Below are 26421 nucleotides of genomic sequence, written 5' to 3'. Positions count from 1 at the left end.
GTGTAAGGTAGCCATAATGCGGCAATGCGTTGAAGTGGGTGAAGGCCGTTCTTCCAATCAATGCATGATAGCCGCTTTGGAAGGGTGCGATGGTGAAGAGCAGTTCTTCGCTTCTGGAGTTGCCTGGGGAACCGAATGTTACTTCCAGCACGACGAAGCCCCTGCCGTATGTTTCAACGCCTGGTATCACCCCTTCAAAGGTGGTGTTGCATTGGCTAATTCTGGATGGGTTTATCCCCATTCTGCGGACAGTGTCCTTGTATATAAAATTGAGACTATTGCCGCCGTCCATGAGGACGCGGGTGAGACGGTATCCGTCTATTATTGGGTCGAGCACCAAGGCCTGTGATCCTCCATGCCGAATACTAGTTCGGCCGTCCATGTGATCGAAAGTGATCGGACGAGACATCCAGTAGTCAGATATGGCTACGGTGGGCTTTTCATCGTGCGCGTCTCTGAGCGTGCGTTCTTGCCTTCTTGTGGATGTGTGAGTCGCGTGGATCATGTTTACTGTTTTAACCTCTAGAGGGAATTTTTTCTGCCCCCAAGTGTTCAGCTAGTGAGCTTCGTCCTCGTCTTCACTTGGTGTTTCCCTCCCTTTGTGTTCGGCATTTAATTTGCCGGCCTGCCTGAAGACCCAGAACTCTCTATTGGTGTGGTTCGCAGGTTTCTTCGGGGTGCCATGAATTTGGCATAGTCTGTCCAGAACTCTGTTCAGGCCGGACGGTCCCTCTTTGCTGCCTTTAAATGGCTTATTTTGCTGATCAGGTCGAGAGCCCCTGAATCCGGCGTTGACCGTCGTGTTATCCAGACTCTCTTCCTTGTTTTGGCGTTTGTTTTTATTACGCTGTGGCTTCCCGTTGACATCCCTTATTTCAGATGTGCTGGGGTTGCCAGTGCCTTTACGGGCCAGCCAGCTATCTTCACCCGCGCAAAAGCGGGTCATAAGGCTTGTTAAGGCTGCCATTGTCCTTGGCTTTTCTTGGTCGAGGTGTCGGGCGAGCCATTCGTCACGGATGCTGTGTTTGAATGCCGCTAAGGCTTCGGTGTCCGGACAATCGAAAATTTGATTCTTCTTAGTGAGGAATCTGTTCCAAAGCTTGCGGGCGGACTCTACGAGCTGTTGGATTATGTGACTTAGGCCGTCTGCATCCGGAGGCCGGACATAAGTCCCTTGAAAATTGGCCCTGAAAGCATCTTTGAGTTCCTCCCAACTCCTAATTGAGTTTTCGGCGAGGCTTTTCAACCAGTGTCTAGCTGGTCCCTTCAATTTTAAGGGAAGGTATTTGATGGCGTGGAGGTCATCTCCATGAGCCATGTGGATATGCAGGATAAAATACTCAATCCAGACCCCTGGGTTTGTTGTGCCGTCGTATGCTTCTATGTTCACAGGTTTGAAGCCTTGTGGGAATTCATGGTCCAGTACTTCTTCGGTGAAGCACAGAGGGTTAGCAGCCCCTGTGTATCTGGATGTGCTATGGCATGCAGTCGGTTGTTGCCGTGTCTGGAGTTTATTCCGAACTGGTGTTTGGCTTGTATGAGTGTTTCGGTGACCATAGTCCCTCACCGGGGTGTGTCTCTTAGATCCATAGATGGACCTGGCTGCACCGGCTTTCTTATCCAGATGCTCACGTAGATCCTGCGCGGCGTGTGTGAACGTTCTGTTGCGGTTGTGGAGTGGTACGTCTGGTCTCCCGGTCATGTTATTTTTTGGTGGAACAACCTTGTCGTCGAATTCTGGCAGTAGCTTGCGCTTCGGATAGCTTTTCGTATGGCGATCGTCGCCATATCTTTCTTCAATGTCTAGCACTTTATTCCATCTGCGACTTAGCTTTTCCTGTGCGGCTTTGAGCCGTTGCTTCTACTTTTTTAGACTTCTTGTGGTGGCCATAAGCTTTCTGTGGAGGTTGTCTCATTCCACTTGTTCATACGGGATGATGAATGCATTGTCGTCCGAACTGTCTTCCTGTTCTGGGGCGGTTTCATGAGCTCATCCCTCCGGATCATGGTGATGGGATATTTGTTCCGAATTTGGTTTGGCGTGACCTGCCTCGTCCTGCTCCATCGCTGGGTCCATGTGGTCGTTACTGCCTTCTGGTATGTCAACCCTTCTGTCGCTATTGTCGCTGTTTTTACTGTTGCTGGACTTTGAGCGACGCCTGCGCCGCCGTTTTGGCTTTTGTCCGGGTGTTTTATCTTCCGGATTATCGTTGTCGTCCTTCATGGGTGTATCTACCATGTATATGTCGTGTGACAAGGTAGTAGTCCCGCGCCCCAGAGATTCTAAAGCTTCTCCTGCATCGTCGTCCATACCGTCGATGTCTTCGGAGTCAAAGTTAAGAACGTCGGTTAAATCATCGATCGTAGCAATGAAGTGGGTGGTGGGTGGGCAGCGAATTTCTTCGTCGCCTGCTTCCCACTCAAGCCAAACATAGTTCGGCCCAGAGCCTCCTGACAAAGAGAGAGACTTCAATGAGTTCAGCATGTCGTCAAAGGGCGAGTGCTGGAAGATGTCCGCAGTGGTAAACTCCATTACCGGAGCCCAACCTGGTTTGGCTGGCTCGAGGGTATGCGGACCGGAACCAACGGCCGGATACGAGTCCGGGGGTTCGGGGTTACAGGCCTCCGCAGAAATGACACCTGTATTGAGTGTGCGGCCTACGGGGCGGGGTCCACCCCTCCGTCCTTGGGAAACGCAATCTGCTCCGGATTTAGATCCGGGGCTGCTCCAGGGATGATGTCCTGAGCATTGTCTGACAGCAGGTCTAGGTCGTGCTCGCTGTGACTGTCCGGCGCTCCTGGCATAGGGCCGAGTCCGTCGGAGATCAAATCTCCACGAACATCCACCATGTAGTTCAAGTTTCCGAACCTGATCTGGTGGCCAGGGGCATAGCTGTCGGTCTGCTCTAGATGACCTAGCGAATTGGCCCACAGTGCGAAGCCGCCGAACACAAAGATCTGTCCGGGGAGAAAAGTCTCACCCTGGACTGTGTTGTTGACGATTGAAGACGCCATCAAGCCTTGAAGCCACGACACAGAGGAACTCTCAATGAAAGCACCAATGTCGGTGTCAAAACCGGCGGATCTCGGGTAGGGGGTCCCGATCTGTGCGCCTTAGGCTGATGGTAACAGGAAGCAAGGGACACAATGTTTACCCAGGTTCGGGCCCTCTCGATGGAGGTAAAACCCTACTTCCTGCTTGATAAATATTGAAGATATGAGTAGTACAAGAGTAGATCTACCACGAGATCGTATATGCTAAACCCTAAGAGCTAGCCTATAATGGTATGATTGTAATTGTGATCGGCCTTCTAAGGACCATGCTCTCCGGTTTATATAGACACCGGAGAGCTAGGGTTTACATGGAGTCAGTTACAAGGAAGGAAACATAATATCCGGATCACCAAGCTTGTCTTCCACGCAAAGGAGAGTCCCATCCGGACACGAGCCGAAGTCTTGAGTCTTGTATATTGACGCTTCTATAGTCCGGACGATGTGTACAGTCCGGCTGTCCGGATAACCCCTTATCCAGGACACCCTCACTTGGCAAGGGTCTTGCCGTGGCGCGTTGTCGTCCCCGGCAAGGACCTTGCTGGGGGTCTTGTGGGCTTCCTCGGCAAGAACCCTGCTGAGGGTTGTTGCCTTCCAATCCTCATTTGATCTTGAATATTCTTTCTCATCACAAAGATCTGGATGCCACCACGGAGGTGCCTCCCGAGCCCTGTACCAATGTGTTTGCTTAGCATTGGTGGGCTCGAAGGTGGCTCGCTCCGTTGGTGCAGGCGAGTTGCCCCGGCAAGGGTCTTGCCAGGGTTGCTGAGGCTGCCCCGGCAAAGGTCCTTGCCGGGGAAACTTGCTTCGCCCATCCGATCTCTGCGGCCTTGGTCCTTGCCGTTGCTTTATTTGTCTTGTGCCTTCGGCTTCTCTCTGGCTTCCCTCTCCTGCCCTGTTATGCGTGGCCGTGGCGGGTGTCGGTGTCAAAACCGGCGGATCTCGGATAGGGGGTCCCGAACTGTCCGTCTAAGGCTAATGGTAACAGGAGACTGGGGACATGATGTTTACCCAGGTTCGGGCCCTCTTGATGGAGGTAATACCCTACTTCCTGCTTGATTGATCTTGATGATATGAGTATTACAAGAGTTGATCTACCACGAGATCATAGAGGCTAAACCCTAGAAGCTAGCCTATGGTATTATTGTTCTTGTCCCACGGACTAAACCCTCCGGTTTATATAGTGTGACGCCCCGAGACCGATGCTCCAATTGCCTCCCATTTATTTTAGTTGTTGCTGTGTGTTTATTGCATGTGGCACTGTCATAATTGTTTTGCATATTTCTTTTCCCTATGATTGTTTCCATGATCATGTTGAGTGTCTTGTCATTTTTGCTTCTTGCATCATGTTCATCTTATATTATATTGCATTGCACCATCCTTGCTTTGTTCTATGCTTCATGATGTGATTGTTCCTATGTCATTGTTGTTGCATTTGCATCATGAGCATCATGCCTTGGTTTGCATCTTGAAGTCTTGTTGTGTGATCTCGTGTGAAACCCCCTCTTCTTCTTATCTCCACCACATTCATGCAACATACACATACCAGCAACCATTCATCAAGTTCACCCAAGTTTCTATTCCATCCAAACTTCTCCTTTCTTCTTTATCACATTTATTTTCATGTGACATTTCCCCTGTCCAGAAAATGTTCATTCTTTTCCTGATGCTAGCTCACCATGACTACACCCTCTCTGCCAATTATCAGCTCATTTGAAGATGTTTTGGTTGGGTTCAAAAATGGCTCAAGTTTGAATTTAATTCAAACTTGGATTATTTTTCTACCTCTAAAAATGTCCAACTCAATTTTATCAAATACTACATAATTCCTGGACTCCAGGGCTATATACATTTCTTCCTCATACCTCTCCTTTTCCTCTGTGCTTTTGCTCTTTTATTTTGTTTGAAGAAATAAAAGAAGGTAGAAGCAGTAGGAGCAGTAGCAACCCAGCAGCCGCAGCCGAGCTCAGCGCTCTCACGCAGCCCACCCTGGCCCAACTCTGTTCATGGCCACCTGCCCCGTTGCGTCGCCGTCTCTGTTCCAGACACAGAGCGCTCGCGCTCGCGCCGTGAGCTTCACGGACGCCGAAGTCGCGCCGTCTTCTCCCCTCCTTTTAAGCCAGCAGCCACGCCCTAGGGTTTCCCCTTCTCCCTCTCAATTTCCTTCGCCGCCGCCACCCAGGAGGGCAGCTCCTCCACGCCCCATCTCCTCCCTGCAGCCATCATGGCCGGCCCAAGCAAGAGCTCAAACCGGAGTAGGAGCATCGCCGACCTCCCCTTCGTCGACCCCGAGAAGCGCAGCGCCTCCCCGACTCTGTTCTGACGCTGATCCGAGCCCGAGGACGCCTTCCCCGACGTCCTCTTCGTCCTCTGCTTCGTCTTCTTCACGGACAGCAAGCCCACCAGAGTTCCTCGCCTCCTCTCCGTCGCTATTTTGAATCCCCGACCGCATCCTCATGTCAAAGGTATACTAGGTATACCCAACTCCATCTCTGATCTTGTTGATCGCGATTTGATCACCGGAGTCGTTGCTAGGTCCTTGCCATCTTCGTGTTCTCAGTGCTCCGACGAGTTCTGAATTTTGTGGTGTAGTTGCTGTAGTCGTCGTGGTTCCTCGCGCTTCGCCCCGCTCTGGATCCTCTCTCGCTCACGCCGCCTCGTCATGCCACTCCCTGCTCCACCCTCTTTGTTCGCGCTCGCACACGCAAGACCGAAGCGCTGCACGCGCAGCAGCCGCGGAACACCACCCGCGCGGCTTCGGTCGTCATCTTCTCCATGTTTGAGACGGTCTCCTGCTCGGTCCCGGACACCCGCACGCATGGCTGCACCGTCACAGGGCACACACCCACACACGCACCTCCCACCACCGCTTCCCTCGCCAGTTTCCGCACCCCCGCCGGTGATCCGCTGCACCTGCAGCCGCTGGTTGCTCCCGTCGCCGGCAAGCATCACCGGGCATCCATGGCCGTAGCCGTGGCCATGCCTCGCCACAGCTCCTACCCTCGCCCAACTGAGCCAACACCTGCACGCGCGCATCCATGCCCCATTCCCCCAGGCCCGCCGCTCCTCTCCATCGAGAGCCGTCGCCTCCTAGCTCGTCAACGCCAGCTCCGTTGATCTCTGTGCAGCCATGGCCAAGGTTCAGCCTTCTGTTACTCGCTCAAGAAGAGCCATGCGCACTCCTTGTCACAAGCACACGTTCAGCGTAGTGGTCAGCGATTCCTCTGCATACCAGCTGCTCCTGGGTTCGAGTCCCAAGCACCCCGTTTTTCTTTTCTTTTTGCACACACGCACACTTGGGCTCGATTCCACTTTGGGCCTATGCATGTCTTTTTCCTACCTGTGGATTTAGTTATTTTCCAGTGCATGCATATTTCAGGAAATGCCATCATTTCGAATTGTGCATAGCTAAATACCCATGCATCCAAATAGATCATGTCATATATGTAAAATGCTCAGAAAATTGTGTAGATTAATAATATGCCATTTTCATCTATGTTAAAAATGTTTAACATGCTGTTTGTGTTTATTTTGCACTAATGCCATATTAAAATGATTTATTTCATAACTAAATAACCGTAGCTCGGATTTAAATAAATTATATATGTAAATGGGGTAGAAAATGCCTAGTTTAACATGGTCCACTTTGTTTTACTGTTTAACAACTCTAAAATTGTGTTTAGGGCAGAACAGTACCAAATCTAAAATATGGACATGAGGTTTTTTCGGAATTGTTGTTTGTTGTTTCCGACCTAATTTAAATTGCCTAGCTAGGTAGTTTTTTATTATGTTTCACCTCTTGCCATGTTTAACAACATTTAATATTGTTGTGTACCTAAACGAGAGAGAACTAAATAATTGATGTGGTGTTTCGTCAATATGCAACTCGTTGCATATTGAGCTCCACTTAATTTGTAGTATTGTTTGTTGCACTTTGCCATGACATGCCTCATTAAACCGGACATGCATCATACTTGGTTGTGCATCGTGCCATGTTTATGCTTGTGCATTTACCATGTTGTTTGTTTCTTTCCGGTGTTGCTTCTTAGTTCCGGTAATGTTGCGATTGTGAGGATTCGTTCGACTACGTCCGTTCGTCTTCTTCATGGACTCGTTCTTCTTCCTAGCGGGATTTCAAGCAAGATGACCGCTACCCTGGATCTCACTACTATCACTGCTATGCTAGTTGCTTCGTTCTTTCGCTATGCTGGGCTACCTATCACCTGTTTATCAAGCCTGCCATATTGCCATGAACCTCTAACCTTTGACACCTTTCCTACGCAAACCGTTGTTTGGCTATGTTACCGCTTTTGCTCAGCCCCTCTTATAGCGTTGCTAGTTGCAGGTGAAGTTGAAGATTGCTCCATGGTGAATAGGTTTTTTTTGGTTGGGATATAACAATATCTCTTATATTATTAATGCATCTATATACTTGGTAGAGGCTGGAAGGCTCGGCCTTTTGCCTGGTGTTTTGTTCCACTCTTGCCGCCCTAGTTTCCGTCATACCGGTGTTATGTTCCCGGATTTTGCGTTCCTTACGCGGTTGGGTGATTTATGGGACCCCCTTGATAGTTCGCTTTGAATAAAACTCCTCCAGCAAGGCCCAACATTGGTTTTACCATTTGCCTCACCACCACCTACTTTTCCCTTGGGAGTCACTCTCTCGAGGGTCATCTTTATTATAGCCCCCCTGGGCCAGTGCTTGTCTAAGTGTTGGTCCGAACCAGAGCCACTTGCAGCGCCACCTCGGGGAAACTCGAGGTCTGGTTTTAGTTGTACGTAGTGTTCATCCGGTGTTGCCCTGAGAACGAGATCTGTGCAGCTCCTATCGGGATTGTCGGCGCATCGGGCGGTCTTGCTGGTCTTGTTTTACCATTGTCAAAATGTCTTGTAAACCCGGATTCCGAGTCTGATCGGGTCTTCCTAGGAGACGGTCTATTCCTTCGTTGATCGCGAGAGCTTGTCATGGGCTAAGTTGGGACACCCCTGCAGGGTATAATCTTTCGAAAGCCATGCCTGCGGTTATAGGCAGATGGGAATTTGTTAATGTCCGATTGTAGATAACTTGACACCAGATCCGAATTAAAACGCATCAACCGCGTGTGTAGCCGTGATGGTCTCTTCTCGGCGGAGTCCGGGAAGTGAACACGGTCTTTGGGTTATGTTTGACGTAAGTAGGAGTTCAGGATCACTTCTTGATCATTGCTAGTTGACGACCGTTCCTCTTGCTCTCTTCTCGCTCTTATTGGCGTATGTTAGCCACCATACTTGCTTAGTCGCTGCTGCAACCTCACCACTTTACCTCTTCCTTTCCTATTAAGCTTTGCTAGTCTTGATACCCATGGTAATGGGATTGCTGAGTCCTCGTGGCTCACAGATTACTACAACAACAGTTGCAGGTACAGGTTGTGCAATGATCATGACGCGAGAGCGATGCTTGCTTGCGTTGAGTTCTTCTTCTGCTTCTTCGATCAGGGGATAGGTTCCAGGTCGGCAGCCTGGGCTAGCAGGGTGGATGTCGTTTGAGTTTCTGTTTGTGTTTCATCCGTAGTCGGATGATGCTCTTATGTATTGTGATGTTGTATTCGTGTGGCATTGTATGCCTTATGTATGTATCCCCATCTATTATGTAATGTTGATGTAATGATATCCACCTTGCAAAAGCTTTCAATATGCGGGTCTATCCTTGGTGGGACCTTCGAGTTCGTTTTGGATAGGGTCGCATATTGGGCGTGACAAGTCGGTATCAGAGCCTCGACCGACCCTAGGAGCCCCCCTTGATTGATCGTGTAGTTTGGCCGATGTCGAGTCTAGAATAAACTATTTTCAGAGTCTAGTTATATCGGAGAGTAGGAATTCTTTTTACTCCTCAGCCCCTTCGTCGCTCTGGTGAGGAATCTTGACGCAGGTGTTTTGAATTACTTCTCTTCCCCATCAAATTTCTCTTTAGGATCATGCAGTTGGTTTTTCCGATCGTTGTTCCTCAGCTCTTTTTATCCGGTGCATTTCTCGTCAAGTTGACTCGAGCCTCTTCATCTTTGAGTTCAATCCTCAGTTGTTTTTTCCCACGCGCCCACCCTTCTTCCTCTCGGAACCGGAGTACGTAATCGAGTATCCTTCCTACTCGTGCGAAGTTTTTTTTTGCTCTTCAATAATTTCAACCGGTGTTTTCTCTTCAAGATATTCGTCGGTTCCCCCTCCCAAGTTACATTTGTTTTCCCGCCCTCCCACCCTCTTCTTCCTGGAGCTTGAACCTCTCTCGACCATCTATTTCATTCATGCGGAGCTTCTTCAGTCTTCCCTCAATTATTTCAATCGGTGAATTCTCGTCTCGGTGGACATTCTTCATCTCTTTTCTTTCCGGTGGATTCAATTCTAATTTTCGGTAGTGATTATATTATTTCCCTCGGATCAAGTGTTTTCCCTGCTCGTTTGCATCTCGCCATTCAATAATCCCGGAGTTCGTAAGTCATCTCAGGAGATTCGTCTATGTTCCAATTAATTCGAGGTTGTCACCTCATTCAAATATTTCAGTTGTTCCGGTACATCATCTATTTGTTCATAATCCTTTTCAACGGTGTTTTCTCTTCAGTGGGCCCTAACCCACAGGTCTTTTCCAGGATCTTACCTGACTCTTCTAATGCCCCCGGAGTGATTCACAAATTCTTTTCGGAGTCTGACGTAAGAATGAATTTCATCAGTCAGATGCCTTTCCAAGATCGATTTCAAATCATTTCATTGTTGGCTCAACCTCTTCGCTTTTCATTCTCCCGGAGTATCTCAGTAGTTTTGGTGGTGTTTATCATCGTCATTCTCGGATTTTGAAGACCGAAGAAGAGTTCCTCTTAAATCCTTACCCGTACTTCCAAAGAGGCATAGTTCAAGCTTGATGCTATCCTCCCATAATTGTTCTCGATTGTGAGAATTCTTTTCTTACCATCCGGAGCATTTCATGAGTTGTTTCCATTTCTTTCCTCCGAAGGCCATCATGTCATAATTTTTCATTCTCAGCGTGTAGCTATCATTCTCCAAATCTTACCGGTGCATAGTTCAAATTCCCTCTAATCAGTTCATGATCTCTTCGTTCTCATGTATTTAAATCCCCTCAAGTATCTTCATTCGTTTTCAAATTCTTCCCGGTGAATTATGCCTTTGCTATGTTCATTTTCAATTCTTACAATGGTTCATTCAATATTTCTCTTCATTCGTCATCGTATCAATTCATTCATTCATTCGTTGTTTCCAAATCCCACCGGTGGTTCCATCAATACCTTCCCAAGTTTACGCTATATCCCTCTTAATCCTTTCTACGAGAATAAGTAATATGCAAAATCCATTGCTTGCTGTCAATTTAATTTGATGAAGGATAAGCATACAATAAATCTTATTCTTATGTCCTTGAGATGATTCAATTCTTTTCTACCGGAGATTGTTCATGATGAAGTAATTCTCGGTTCTAGTGTTTCATCTTTTTCTTTTCCGTAGTTCCAAGTTTTCTCGATTATATCGTCGCGAAGCTCCATCTAAATCATTACAAGGCCTCACCTTGTGTTTTCAACTTCTTTTTATTTTCATCATCCTTTTATTATCGGAGTTCTTCATAGAGGCTCTACATGATGGTTCATCAAGGATTCTTTTCATTCTTCAATTGTTCTCCAAGATTTCTCTTGAAGTTATGATCCGCCAAGCTATACTCAAAATTAAACATGGTGCCCAACACATGTTTTTTCTGAGTTCAAGTATTCTTCTTCTTTCATTTCGAAGTGCAATTCTTTCTACCTTATCTTTTGAGATGGTGATATGTCATTCTTGATAATTTCCATTCATGTTTTGTGATTCACATGTTGTCAAGAATGAGGTATTTTAAAGCCATCAATCTCTTCGTTGGAGTTATATTGGTAAAGATTTCACCTAAAGCCTTCCCTAAGGAATGTTGCTATTATGTTATTCATTCTGTTATTCCAATGATCTATCTTCTATTCTTTCTTCCGGAGACATTGTGATGTTGCTCTTTTCACTCATCATCTCGAATTGTGAGGATCATCTTCTTTTCATGCTTATACATTTAACCGGAGTGTTGTGTCATCTCTTCAAGTTCTTTTCATCTTATCAAGTTTTGCCTCCTTCCTCAACAGGAGAGCTTTCTGAAATCTTTCTTACCCCTTGTGCCATTCTTTCAATAGTTCCGGAGGTAGTGTGTTGTTGATCTCATCAAGTATCCTCTCATCTTGTAAGTTCATGTTCAATTCCTTCCATTTACAGTCAGAGTGCTGTCCAAATTATATCATTATTATTCATTCTTATCTCGTTTCAACCAGAGTGGTTTCAATTCCTTCTTGTCCATTAAACTCCTGATTTGTGTCTTTGTAACCTCCAAGGTTCACATGGTGCCCCTTGTTTCTATTCTCTACCGCAGTGCTCTCAATTGTTTTCAATTCTGTTGTCTTCTTTCTTTCAACTTTTCAACCTCTCAAGGTTCTTTGGTTTCACTCTTGGGTCGAAGAAGCAACTTAGTTTTACCGCTTATCTTCCTCTTCCTTTTCCCTCCGGTGCCATCCTAGATCTCGGGACGAGATCCTCTCGTAGTGGTGGAGTGTTGTGACGCCCCGAGACCGATGCTCCAATTGCCTCCCATTTATATTAGTTGTTTCTGTGTGTTTATTGCATGTGGCACTGTCATAATTGTTTTGCATATTTCTTTTCCCTATGATTGTTGCCATGATCATGTTGAGTGCCTTGTCATTTTTGCTTCTTGCATCATGTTCATCTTATATTATATTGCATTGCACCATCCTTGCTTTGTTCTATGCTTCATGATGTGATTGTTCCTATGTCATTGTTGTTGCATTTGCATCATGAGCATCATGCCTTGGTTTGCATCTTGAAGTCTTGTTGTGTGATCTCGTGTGAAATCCCCTCTTCTTATCTCCACCTCATTCATGCAACATACACATACCAGCAACCATTCATCAAGTTCACCCAAGTTTCTATTCCATCCAAACTTCTCCTTTCTTCTTTATCACATTTATTTTCATGTGACATTTCCCCTATCCAGAAAATGTTCATTCTTTTCCTGATGCTAGCTCACCATGACTACACCCTCTCTGCCAATTATCAGCTCATTTGAAGATGTTTTGGTTGGGTTCAAAAATGGCTCAAGTTTGAATTTAATTCAAACTTGGATTATTTTTCTACCTCTAAAAAAGTCCAACTCAATTTTATCAAATACTACATAATTCCTAGACTCCAGGGGTATATTCATTTCTTCCTCATACCTCTCTTTTTCCTCTGTGCTTTTGCTCTTTTATTCTGTTTGAAGAAATAAAAGAAGGCAGAAGCAGTAGGAGCAGCAGCAACCCAGCAGCCGCAGCCGAGCTCAGCGCTCCCACGCAGCCCACCCTGGCCCAACTCTGTTCACGGCCACCTGCCCCGTTGCGTCGCCGTCTCTGTTCCAGACACAGAGCGCTCGCGCTCGCGCCGTGAGCTTCACGGACGCCGAGGTCGTGCCGTCTTCTCCCCTCCTTTTAAGCCAGCAGCCACGCCCTAGGGTTTCCCCTTCTCCCTCTCGATTTCCTTCGCCGCCGCCACCCAGGAGGGCAGCTCCTCCACGCCCCATCTCCTCCCTGCAGCCATCATGGCCGGCCCAAGCAAGAGCTCAAACCGGAGTAGGAGCATCGCTGGCCTCCCCTTCGTCGACCCCGAGAACCGCAGCGCCTCCCCGACTCTGTTCTGATGCCGATCCGAGCTCGAGGACGCCTTCCCCGACGTCCTCTTCGTCCTCTACTTCGTCTTCTTCACGGACAGCAAGCCCACCGGAGTTCCTCGCCTCCTCTCCGTCGCTATTTTGAATCCCCGACCGCATCCTCATGTCAAAGGTATACCAGGTATACCCAACTCCATCTCTAATCTTGTTGATCGTGATTTGATCACCGGAGTCGTTGCTAGGTCCTTGCCATCTTTGTGTTCTCAGTGCTCCGACGAGTTCTGGATTTTGTGGTGTAGTTGCTGTAGTCGCCGTGGTTCCTCGCGCTTCGCCCCGCTCTGGATCCTCTCGCTCACACCGCCTCATCATGCCACTCCCTGCTCCACCCTCTTTGTTCGCGCTCGCACACGCAAGACCGAAGCGTTGCACGCGCAGCAGCCGCGGAACACCACCCGCGCGGCTTCGGTCGTCATCTTCTCCATGTCCGAGACGGTCTCCTACTCGTTCCCGGACACCCGCACGCATGGCTGCACCCTCACAGGGCACACACCCACACACACGCCTCCCACCACCGCTTCCCTCGCCAGTTTCCGCACCCCCGCCGGTGATCCATTGCACCTGCATCCGGTGGTTGCTCCCGTCCCCGGCAAGCATCACCGGGCATCCATGGCCGTAGCCGTGGCCATGCCTCGCCACAGCTCCTACCCTCGCCCAACTGAGCCAACACCTGCACGTGCGCATCCATGCCCCATTCCCGCAGGCCCCCGCTCCTCTCCATCGAGAGCCGTCGCCTCCTAGCTCGTCAACGGCAGCTCCGTTGATCTCTGTGCAGCCATGGCCAAGGTTCAACCTTCTGTTACTCACTCAAGAAGAGCCAGGCGCACTCCTTGTCACAAGCACACGTTCAGCATAGTGGTCAGCGATTCCTCTGCATACCAGTTGCTCCTGGGTTCGAGTCCCAGGCACCCCGTTTTTCTTTTCTTTTTGCACACACGCACACTTGGGCCCGATTCCACTTCGGGCCTATGCATGTTTTTTTCCTGCCTGTGGATTTAGTTATTTTCCAGTGCATGCATATTTTAGGAAATGCCATCATTTTGAGTTGTGCATAGCTAAATATCCATGCATCCAAATAGATCATGTCATATATGTAAAATGCTCAGAAAATTGTGTAGATTAATAATATGCCATTTTCATCTATGTTAAAACTGTTTAACATGTTGTTTGTGTTTATTTTGCACCAATGCCATATTAAAATGATTTATTTCATAACTAAATAACCGTAGCTCGGATTTAAATAAATTATATATGTAAATGGGGTAGAAAAATGCCTAGTTTAACATGGTCCACTTTGTTTTACTGTTTAACAACTCTAAAATTGTGTTTAGGGCAGAACAGTACCAAATCTAAAATATGGACATGAGGTTTTTCCGGAATTGTTGTTTGTTGTTTCCGACCTCATTTAAATTGCCTAGCTAGGTAGGTTTTTATTATGTTTCACCTCTTGCCATGTTTAACAACATTTAATATTGTTGTGTACCTAAACGAGAGAGAACTAAATAATTGATATGGTGTTTCGTCAATATGCAATTCGTTGCATATTGATCTCCACTTAATTTGTAGTATTGTTTATTGCACTTTGCCATGACATGCCTCATTAAACCGGACATGCATCATAGTTGGTTGTGCATCGTGCCATGTTTATGCTTGTGCATTTACTATGGTGTTTGTTTCTTTCCGGTGTTGCTTCTTAGTTCCGGTAATGTTGCGATTGTGAGGATTCGTTCGACTACGTCCGTTCGTCTTCTTCATGGACTTGTTCTTCTTCCTAGCGGGATTTCAGGCAAGATGACCGCTACCCTGGATCTCACTACTATCACTGCTATGCTAGTTGCTTCGTTCTTTCGCTATGCTGCACTACCTATCACCTGTTTATCAAGCCTCCCATATTGCCATGAACCTCTAACCTTTGACACCTTTCCTACGCAAACCGTTGTTTGGCTATGTTACCGCTTTTGCTCAGCCCCTCTTATAGCGTTGCTAGTTGCAGGTGAAGTTGAAGATTGCTCCATGGTGAACAGGTTTTTTTTGGTTGGGATATCACAATATCTCTTATATTATTAATGCATCTATATACTTGGTAAAGGGTGGAAGGCTCGGCCTTTTGCCTGGTGTTTTGTTCCACTCTTGCCGCCCTAGTTTCCGTCATACCGGTGTTATGTTCCCGGATTTTGCGTTCCTTACGCGGTCGGGTGATTTATGGGACCCCCTTGACAGTTTGCTTTGAATAAAACTCCTCCAGCAAGGCCCAACATTGGTTTTACCATTTGCCTCACCACCACCTACTTTTCCCTTGGGAGTCACTCTCTCGAGGGTCATCTTTATTATAGCCCCCCCGGGCCAGTGCTTGTCTAAGTTTTGGTCCGAACCAGAGCCACTTGCAGCGCCACCTCGAGGAAACTCGAGGTCTGGTTTTAGTTGTACGTAGTGTTCATCCGGTGTTTCCCTGAGAACGAGATATGTGCAGCTCCTATCGGGATTGTCTGCGCATCGGGCGGTCTTGCTGGTCTTGTTTTACCATTGTCGAAATGTCTTGTAAACCGGGATTCCGAGTCTGATCGGGTCTTCCTAGGAGAAGGTCTATTCCTTCGTTGATCGCGAGAGCTTGTCATGGGCTAAGTTGGGACACCCCTGCAGGGTATAATCTTTCGAAAGCCGTGCCTGCGGTTATACGCAGATGGGAATTCGTTAATGTCCGGTTGTAGATAACTTGACACCAGATCCAAATTAAAACGCATCAACCGCGTGTGTAGCCGTGATGGTCTCTTCCGGCGGAGTCCGGGAAGTGAACACGGTCTTTGGGTTATGTTTGACGTAAGTAGGAGTTCAGGATCACTTCTTGATCATTGCTAGTTGACGACCGTTCCTCTTGCTCTCTTCTCGCTCTTATTGGCGTATGTTAGCCACCATACTTGCTTAGTCGCTGCTGCAACCTCACCACTTTACCCCTTCCTTTCCTATTAAGCTTTGCTAGTCTTAATACCCATGGTAATGGGATTGCTGAGTCCTCATGGCTCACAGATTACTACAACAACAGTTGCAGGTACAGGTTGTGCGATGATCATAACGCGAGAGCGATGCTTGCTTGCGTTGAGTTTTTCTTCTGCTTCTTCGATCAGGGGATAGGTTCCAGGTCGGCAGCCTGGGCTAGCAGGGTGGATGTCGTTTGAGTTTCTGTTTGTGTTTCATCCGTAGTTGGATGATGCTCTTATGTATTGTGATGTTGTATTCGTGTGGCATTGTATGCCTTATGTATGTATCCCCATCTATTATGTAATGTTGATGTAATGATATCCACCTTGCAAAAGCGTTTCAATATGCGGGTCTATCCTTGGTGGGACCTTCGAGCTCCTTTTGGATAGGGTCGCATATTGGGCGTGACATATAGACATCGGAGGGGGCTAAGGTTACACAAAGTCGGTTACAGAGAAGGAGATCTATTATCCGGATCGCCAAGCTTGCCTTCCACGCAAAGGAGAGTCCCATCCGGACACGGGACGAAGTCTTCAATCTTGTATCTTCATAGTCCAACAGTCCGGCCAAAGTATATAGTCCGGCTGTCCGGATACCCCCTTATCCAGGACTCCCTCAGTAGCCCCTGATCCAGGATTCAATGACGATGAGTCCGGCACGCAGATTGTCTTCGGCATTGCAAGGCGGGTTTCATCTCCGAATACTCCAAAGTAATTTTCGAACACTTAAATCGTGTCCAGCTCTGCAAGACAAAATTCCACATACTACCGTAGAGAGAACAATATTTCACAAATCTAATCTGCTGAAAACTCTTCACAGCGTGACAACACGCCATGGTCTAGTCTTTATTCGAGCCGTTTTATCCTAACCAGCTACTGCGCATATTGCGAGGCGGCTTCCTTGGCACGTCTTGTCGAAGCAGAGATTGTGTCCCCTTATTGCGAGATTCTCATCAATACGGGTGTGGGTAACCCAACTGTACCACCAATTGTGGTGAGTGGGGAATGAGCAGGTTTTACTAGGCAAGTGGGGAGGCGCAAAGTTTCATTGCCTTTATAAAGAGGAAAGGCCTTTTCCCTTCCACCCATGCCTTCTACTTCTGCTCGTCCATTCCCTTTTGCTCGAGCCCTAACACCCGAGTGCTCATCCTCTCCACCAACAAAGGTTCTTCGAAAATGTCCGGATCCGAAGCGGGAGGCAAGGGGATGGCCTCTACTATCCAGGAGAAGGATATCAAAAAGCTCTGGGAGGCCGGGTACTTGGCCAAGAAAATCGGCCACCGTCTTCCCACGGCGGGACAGATTGTCCCCACTCCGGAGCCCCATGAGAGGGTCGTGTTCCTCCCTCATTTTGTTTGCGGGCTCGGGTTTCCCCTTCACCCATTTTGTTCACGGCATCATGTATTATTATGGGATCGATTTCCATGATCTATCCCCCAATTCCTTCCTCAACATCTCGACGTTTATCGTCGTGTGCGAGGCCTTTCTCCGTATCACGCCACACTTCGGCCTATGGCTGAATATCTTCAATGTGAAGCCCAAGGTGGGGAGCGGCGAGCACGCCGAGTGCGGAGGCACCATGGTGAGCCGCATGCCCAAGGTCATATGGCCGACAGGTACTTTCAATGATTCCATCAAGGAGTGGCAGCAACATTGGTTCTATATTACTGAGCCGCGCGGCAAAAAGTGGGTCGCTGCTCCTGAGTTCCGATCCGGAGCCCCTTTGCGGCTTACGTCCTGGCCAAGGAAGGGCTTGAGTTGGTCCTCTTCCGACGAACTGTCGGTGATCCAGACTCGCGTCAAAGTTATGGAAGACAAGGCCATCAAGCTTGTTGACGTAGTCCAGGTGATGTTGGTCCTCCTGGTTCTTCCTTGTCAGCACCGAGCCTGCAATTTGTGGGAGTATGACCAGGCCGAGCACCAGACCCTGCGAGAGCTTTTTGGCTCCTCACACAAGGACATCTGGAAGGTGATTTTTATGTCTGGCAAGCCATGGTCGGACACCACCACGGACCGCGGGTATCAATTGCCCCACCCTGCAAGTCCGGTAAGTAGTCATTATATTTTGTCCATCCATATGTTTCATGATCACATCCCAGGAAAGATGCCCTAACGTGCTTCCCACAATTATCCTAGGGATGGACGAAGAAGGCGGGGCGGATACACTGTCCAGCCCCGTTGCCGGAAGAGCCAGCCGGACCACTTCTGACGAAGATGCTGTTCCCGGCGTATTACGAGGCGCCGAAGAAAGAGGCCCATAAAGAAGCCAAGGAGACCAGGAGCGGCCTCCGTCGTCGCGGTGCTTCGGACACAAAATCCAAAGACTCCACTACCCATGTCTCCTCCGAAGAGGAAGAAGAGGAGGAATAAGGCGAGTCCCCCACGGGGGGAGGAAAGAAAAGGACGGCCTCCTCTTCTCTGGAGGCCGAATTGCCTAAGAGGGAAAGACCCCCCTTCGAGAGGCGTACACCACGGCTACCGATAGCAGCACAGAGTGGGAACCCACTGCCCAGCCCCTGGTAAACTCGTAAGTATATGAAATCCGAACATGCTTATGGGTCCAAGATTACTAAAGTGCAATATATTAATTTGCACCACACTCTTTGCAGTCCGGCAAGGTCTCACGCCGAACAATCCTCATCGGAGGATTCATTGAGCTCGGATGCCCTAGAGAGCGAGACACCTCCGAGGGCCCCTTCCCCTAAGCCTGGTTGTGACACCGAGGTGTCGTCCCAAAAGGACCCTGGCCAGGAGGGGCATACCTCCGGGTCCGGACACGCGGAGCGGTGGTTCCCATGGGTGTCGACGCCGGGGACGGCCTTGGATTCGGTCCATAGCCAAACACAGTCCTAGAGACCCTTAAGGCTCCGCGGCCAGGCAGGCAGCCCCCTTGACTAGAGGGGGAAATCCTGCTTTGCTTGCAACCTCTGTCCAACCAGAGGTGCAGGGTAACTTATCGACAATGCTAAATAGTGCTTCCATCGTCGATGAACATCGCGCCCTTATGAGCATGGTGATTGAAAAGATTCAGGCCGCTGAGAGCGGACTGAATGAATCTTGCACCAGCCTTATAAAAGGCTTGGAGGTACGTTTGTAGGAATTTTTAGCAGATTGTCATAGTATAGATAGTAGCCCCTGATGCACTGTCGGGTGGAGAATGGAACCGGATAGGGGATCAAATATCCGTACGCAGGAGACTCAGCTAATGACATATATCTCTTCCTTTATAAACAGGCGTCTCCAGCAACTATTGTCTCTCATACTGCGGAAGTGTCCGGACTTAAGCAGAGTCTGGAGCGGGCCGAATAAGAACTTGGCCTTATGAAAGCATTTATATTGCGCACTCTAGGGGCGAATGCCGAAATTGAGGCGCTCAAGAAGGCTGTTGCCTTGGCCGAAAAGAAGGCAGCCGCGGAGCAGGCTCTCCGCGAGAAGCACGGGGCCAGGGTCATTAAAGCTAAGCCGCAAATGATACTCGGGAGCAGAGTCTATCATTGAAAGAATCCGAACTTGTCCAAGCTCTCCAAGCCGCAAATGATACTCGGGAGGAAGCCCAAGCTGCTCTGAAGGATATTAAGGAGGCGAGGAAGATTGCGGCTGGTAAGACTTTTTCTTATTCAAAGCGATTGGTATGCGGTAGCAGGGAAAATTTAGGGTGACCCATTGAATCTTGATTTCTCCAGGGGCGTTGGCGGATCTGCCGTATAGCATATCTGATGTTGCCCAATTCTGTCGAGCTGAAGAGAAGGAGTCTGCGGAGAAGCTCTTCTGGTCGCAATATTTGGCACCGAATTATCCGGTGCCATTTGTTAACCAGCTGAAGTAGCTGGTCGAACTGCACCAGGCGGCCAAACTAGCCATGAAGGATTTGATTATCCGGCTATGGCCCGCCGAGCCCATTCCGAGCAGTTTCTTTGGGCTCGTGAAGTGAATTGTGAGTGCTTCCCTCGGCTTGACGTCATTAAGCGGTCGGTCTGTATAGAAGGTGCGCGAATGGCATTTGCCCGTGCACAAGTGCACTAGGGGAAGCGGGTTGCTTAGAAGCTGATGGCCGAGGGACCGCTGGAGGGGAAGGAGCACCGCAAGCCCGAATTATATTATGATGGTGTCCTAAAAGGTGCTCGCCTTGTGGCGGAGCAATGTGCGAAAGACATTATTTTTCCCTGAAGGCAGCCATGCTGCCCTTTGTAAGGCGGAACAAAGTCACTTTTATTTATGTATTTGCCTGTTATATGAAGGTTTTCTTCCTGCCGGCCGTTTTATATATTAATCTTGAGAGTTGGCCAATCGTCGGCTTCTACCCCCACGTAGGAAGTACGGGGGTGTTCGAGATACACCTAAACACTCTTTACCCCATTCTTGGGTCCATAAAGGAGGTGTTCAGCACAACGAACCACGCAATCAGACTATAGGGCTTTATTATTCTCACTTAGCCATAGGAATTCGTGTATGGTAGGCGCAACCCCTGGTGTTCAGAAGACCGTACGAGGGGCTCTAGCAGCACCTAATCGATAGATAGATCCTTCGCACTCTGCATTTTACTATGGCATTATGCGGAATAAATCCTTAAAGATTTTACAACCTCGCGAACAGCTGACCAGCTCTCGCCTTATCATGACAGTCAGTTTTCGGCTTTCTCTACTGAGGTGCTCGTCCGGAAGAACCGGGACACAATCACAGTAGTTCTCCCAGCGCTACCTTAGCCGATATTGCGGAACATAAGGTACGAAAACATGGGAGCCGGGCAAACCCAACCAATGACCCAAGACATGATTCGGAGCTGATGCATATAATGCTATAAGTTCGGGGTGCCGAACGACCAAGAAGGTGGTCGGACTTTGTTGCCATAGTGCGGGTGTAATGACGCCCCTGTCGTTTTAAGGCATAACACGATGTTTGAATGCCATTATGACAAAATATCAGTGACAAATGATAGAAGATGACTGTCAAAAGACTTTTCATGGTGTATTTAAGTAATACGGCTATGCGTATGAGTACGGTGCATGTTATAAAGGAGAGGCAATACGGTAGAACCTGTTGGGACCGGGCGGTAGGGAGCTGTGGACGGATCCGAAGTAATGTCATGATTGTATTCGGGGGGGATATATAAAGATTCCCTACTTGTTCATCCAAGCTGATTCCATGTCGTTTGTTATGTGCAAAGGTGAAGCTGATTCCGAAGTAATGTCGTCGGTCAGTTATGTGCAAAGGTGAACCTGCAAAGAAAATGCTAGAGGCGTTTGTGTGCCATAGAGCGGCTTGGCAGTGGGATGTGACCCGTCCCAGCTTATGCTGGAGGGTTTAGCTGAGCCCTGATCAGGCTGAGATATCGAGAAGTAGTTTGGACTCCTTTATCGGTGTTCGGGAGTTTGGCTGTCGAACCAAGGTTCGATTGAAAAAGTCATGACTTGCTGCTTCTGTTACTAAAGTGGTCGAATACTCTTCGGCGCCGAGGTGAGGCTTGGTCTTGCCCGTAATCGTGGCTACGTCACGTGGGCCTGGTATTTTGAGATTGCCATAGGCATGGCGTGATACCGCGTTGAATCGTAGTTCACGCTGGTGATGCATAATAGCTACTGCCTACAGGGATAATGTCGAAGACCAACTCTTCGGTATTGTGACTTTTTGGTGGTCCAAAGACCATCTTTAGAGTGACGGGGCCTATACAACTGAACTTCGCACCTGGTATGCCACCTTGAAATGATGTTTTTTGTAGTTTTGATCCTTGAGTGATCCATACCTATCCGGTGCATTGTGTCTTAGTGCAACAAGTTTTTGGACTGTTGTCTCCGCCAATAGGAGGATATCGTTGGTTGATACTGGCCAAGCGGTCTAGTCGATCGAAGATGGTCAGTCGTATTTTGGTACGGCGGGGCAACTTTCTTTGTCGGGTTGACGTTCCGAAGAGTGCACATCCGCTCCCATTTGGGGATGTGGATGGTGCTTGTCATGTTCACGGTTTTGGTTGGGGGAAGAAATTTCTTTTGCCCTGTGTTGCTTGATGATCTGGGCTTCTTGCCCTGCGACCCCTTCTTATTGTTTCCGGCGCCGACCTGCTGACCTGTTTAAAGACCCAGCATTCTCTATTGGTATGATTGGCTGCCGTTCCTGGGGTACCATGAATTTGACATGGGCGGTCGAGTATGCGGTTCAGGCTGGATGGGCCCGGATTATTATTTTGAGGAGTCTTCTCCCGCGGAACGGGCTGAGGGCTATGGGCTCCTGTACTGACTGTTGTGTCCTGGGCATTATCCTTCGTCTTGGGGCGCTTATATTTGTGGCGCCGAGTTTTGCAGACGCTGTTCCTGGCTGCTGATGTGCCCGGGGCGCCTGCTATGTTGTTGTTTAGCATGTATTGCTGGTCTTGTGAGTAGCCCCTGGACGTAGTGTGTTGGCGGCGGGGTGTAGGCTGGCATTTGGCTTTTAGTGCCTCCTCCTCAAATTGAGGTAGCAGCCTGCACTTTGGGTAGCATTCTGTTCGGCACTCGAGTCCGTATTCCTCGGCTACCCGGACCTCAGTCCGTCTGTCTTGTAGCTGTTGTTGCTTGTTCTTCGGTCTTCTTGAAGTGGCTATGAGCCGGTGCTTGAAGTGCTCCTGCTCCATGGGATCCTTAGGCACGCCGAATTTGTCGTTGCCTAGGCTCACCTTGTCTTCGGAGAGAGGCATATAGTTGTCATCCTCCAAATCTTTGTCTGTCGCCTGTTTGCCTGGGCTAGCATGCCCGTGCTACTGTTCGACCTATTCGGTATTGCTGTGGCGGGGCTTAGAGTGGCGCCGATGACGCCCATGCTTTGATTTCCTCCTTGAGGGGTTATCTTCTGTTGCCTCATCACCATTGTTGTCTTTGGGGGTGTCTACCATATATATATATATATATATATATATATATATATATATATATATATATATATATATATATATATATATATATATATATCATATGAAGAGGTGGCTGTCCAGCGCCCTGTGGGCGGTGGTTCTTGTTCTTCTCCAGCATCGTAGTCTATACCATCGATGTCTTCGGAGTCGAAATTAAGCACGTCGGTCAAATCATCGATAGTGGCTATTAAGTGGGTGGTGGATGGGTAACGAGTTTCTTCGTCGCCTGCTTCCCACTAGAGCCGGACATAGTTCGGCCAGGAATCCCCTGAGAGGGATAGCACGTCTCCGTAGGGCGAGTGCTGAAAGATATCCGCGGCGGCGAACTCCATGATCGGGGCCCAATCAGATTCGATGGGCATGGATGCACGCTGTCTGGAACCTACGACCGAAGACAAGTCCGGGGGTCCGGAGGTACAGATTTCCTTGGAAGTGGAGTCTGTGTTCGGCTCCAACACCGATAAGTGTGCGGCCTCCGTGGCGGGGTCCATCCACCCGTCCTCGGATGGCGCGATCTACTCTGGATCGAAGTCCGAAGCTGTAGCAGGTGCGATATCCCGAATACCGTCCGACGGCAGATCTAAGTCATGCGCGTCATGTGTGTTCGGTGCTCCTGACGTGGTCCCAAATCCATCGAAGGTCAAGTCTCCGTGGATGTCAGCAGTGTAGTTTAGGTTCCCGTACCTGACCTGATGGCCAGGGGCATAGCTGCCAATCTGCTCTAGATGGCCAAGCGAGTTGGCCTGCAGTGTGAAGCCGCCGAACACGAAAATCTGTCCGGGGAGGAAAGTCTCACCCCGGACGGTGTTGTTGAAGGTTGGAGAAGCCATCGAGCCTTACAGCAACGACACAGAGGAACTCTCAATGAAAGCACCAATGTCGGTGTCAAAACTGGCAGATCTCGGGTAGGGGTTCCCGAACTGTGCGTCTAAGGCTAATGGTAACAGGAGACTGGGGATATGATGCTTACCCAGGTTCGGGCCCTCTCGATGGAGGTAATACCCTACTTCCTGCTTGATTGATCTTGATGATATGAGTATTACAAGAGTTTATCTACCACGAGATCGTAGAGGCTAAACCCTAGAAGCTAGCCTATGGTATTATTGTTCTTGTCCTACGGACTAAACCCTCCGGTTTATATAGACACCGGAGGGGCCTAGGGTTACACAGAGTCGGTTATAGAGGAGATCTATTATCCGGATCGCCAAGCTTGCCTTCCACACAAAGGAGAGCCCCATCCGGACATGGGATGAAGCCTTCAATCTTGTATCTTCATAGTCCAACAGTCCGGCCAAAGTATATAGTCCGGCTGTCCGGATACCCCCTTATCCAAGACTCCCTCAGCGGGTGGCTCTGACTGCCCGTGCACAAATAAAGGGGTCAAAAGCAGAGCTCGTACTTTTGTACACCGACAGGAGCCCCGGGCCTGGGCCATACATAAGCACATCACGTTGTTGGGCCAGGCCCAGAACGGTGCGCGGGCAGGTGGGGCGGATTTTTACCATGGTCACTGTTCCGTCCGCTGCGCTTCCCCCACGACCTGCGTTGGACGTGCGTCGTGGGGGAGCGTGCGTGATGTGGGAGGCATGTGTGGGTGGTACCCGCACGCATGCATCATATCGCAGTTAATGGAAAAGGAGGCGGCCCGCACCTTCCCCCTAAAAAGGAATAACCGCATGCGCACCGCTCACTTTACCCCTCCTCTGCGTCTTCTCCAATCTTGGAACCACCGCCCCCTTTCTTCTTTCTCGAGCCCCCTGCTCTCGTCCATCGTCGATGTGCCTCCGCCATCCCCCGCCCTCCTGCCTCTCGCAGCCGCCATGGCGCCCAAATCCACCAAAGGGAAGGGAGTGGTAAAAGACACTGGGGCGACAGAGCCGTCGGAGAGCGAGCTGGCGGCGTGGCAGGCGCAGTTTGCCCTCTTCCCCTCGATAGTCGACATGCCCATGCTTCGGGAGTTCTACAAGCTTTTGTGGGGGGTGAAGACGGGGGGAGAGACGACGGGGCATCTAGTCACACGCATCGTCCCTTCCTGCGCTGGGCCTGCCCTAAATCGGTATCCCTTCTTCGTTGACTACTTCTCTTGCGGGCTTTGTCCCCCATTCTCTGATTTTTTCAAGGACAGTGTGCACACCTTCAGCTTCCGCCTTCTGGATTTTACTCCAAATGTCGTGGCGTGTATGGCTCTTTTCGCGCACCTCTGCGAGGGCTTTGCCGGGGTGCATCCCAACACGGCGCTCTTCTGCCACTACTTCTCTCCTCGGATCCAAAAGGGGGGGGCGTCACCGGCAGCGTCGCCTGGATCCCGAGGGCCAAGGGAGCATACCTGGATGGTGCTATGAAGGAGAGGTGGGAAGAGTGGCAGGGTCGGTGGTGCTGGATCGAGGAGGAGAACCTGCTAGCATTCTGCGAGGTCTGTTAGGTGGCGCCGGTCTGCGGAAAGGACTGGGCGATGTTGATGCAGACGACGAGAAGCTTATGATCACCACTGAGGGAGTCCTGGATAAGGGGGTATCCGGACAACCGGACTATATGCTTTGGCCGGAGTGTTGGACTATGTCAGATTTCGGGTTCCGGCAGACCCTTGAGGTTCGAACACTGGGGTGCGCATGAAGATCTCTCCCCTACCAACTCACGTGCCGAAGCCTCGCAAGGAATCTAGGCTACACGATGAAAAACACAAGGGATGCAAGGTTTATACTAGTTCGGGCCACCATTGTGGTGTAATACCCTACTCTAGTTTGTGGTGTGGTGGATTGCCTTAGGGGCTGATGATGAACAGTACAAAGGAAGAACAGCCTTGCGAGGGATGTTCTTGTGGTAGTGTTGTCCCTTTGGAGGGGTCGTTTTCAGATGCCTCTATAGTATGGTGGCTAGCCATATATATAGAGAGAGAGGCCCTGGTCCTCTTCCCAAATATTGAGCGGGAAGGGCGCCAACAATTGGCCATTTTGGAGGGGAACATCTAGTACACTTATCCTGACTAAAGTTGGTCTTCGACTGCCAAAGACTCTAACGATGACGCCGTATTGAGATCCACGGTGACCTCAATCCTGTCGCTCTGCTGGTCTTGGTCTTGTTGCACCGAAATGGTAACCTTTGCCTGATGCCTTGGCTTGTGCTTGCTCCCTTTGCACCAAAGGGGAAACAAGGACACTGCACAGGCCGGCGCCCGCCTGGCGCCCGCCTGTCCTCGATCGTCATGGCTTGCGTCATGGGTTCCTCGCGAGGTACCCCTGCCTTGATCTCTCCGCCTCCTCGCGAGCCATCCTGACGAGGCTGCTCCTGAGGAAGCTTCCTGTCGTCCGCCCCGCGAGGCTTGGCCCCTCGCGAGGGTCTTGAGCTTGAGTTGATGAAGGTGGGCCGCACTGGGCCACTGCTTGAGCCATGCCGCAGGCCGCAGGTGGGCAAGTCTGGGGACCCCCGTTCCCGGAACACCGACAGTAGCCTCTGGGCCCAAGGCACGCCCGGACTTGGCTTAGCAGAGAAGCGAAGGGGCAAGTGCGAAGCGCCGCGGGCCCCAACAGCCTGCGGCCTTGGGCGCCGCGTGGTGGTTGATTGGACGTGGGCGCCTCCGCTTCCCCACGCCCCTCATTACGCGCCCAGCTAGGCGGACCCGTGGTTGCACACAGTCATTCCCCTTTCGCTGTTCGCGTGCTCCCTCTCCTTCCTTCTTCCTCGAGCTCCAACCTCCGCCTCCAATCTAACTCGAACTCTCCCCCCTTCCCATCGCCATGGCACCAGCGAAGAAGGAA

This window comes from Triticum dicoccoides, chromosome 2B (genome assembly GCF_002162155.2).
Source record: "Triticum dicoccoides isolate Atlit2015 ecotype Zavitan chromosome 2B, WEW_v2.0, whole genome shotgun sequence".
In the NCBI taxonomy this organism is placed as follows: domain Eukaryota; kingdom Viridiplantae; phylum Streptophyta; class Magnoliopsida; order Poales; family Poaceae; genus Triticum; species Triticum dicoccoides.
Note: the sequence above shows the minus strand (reverse complement) of the source record.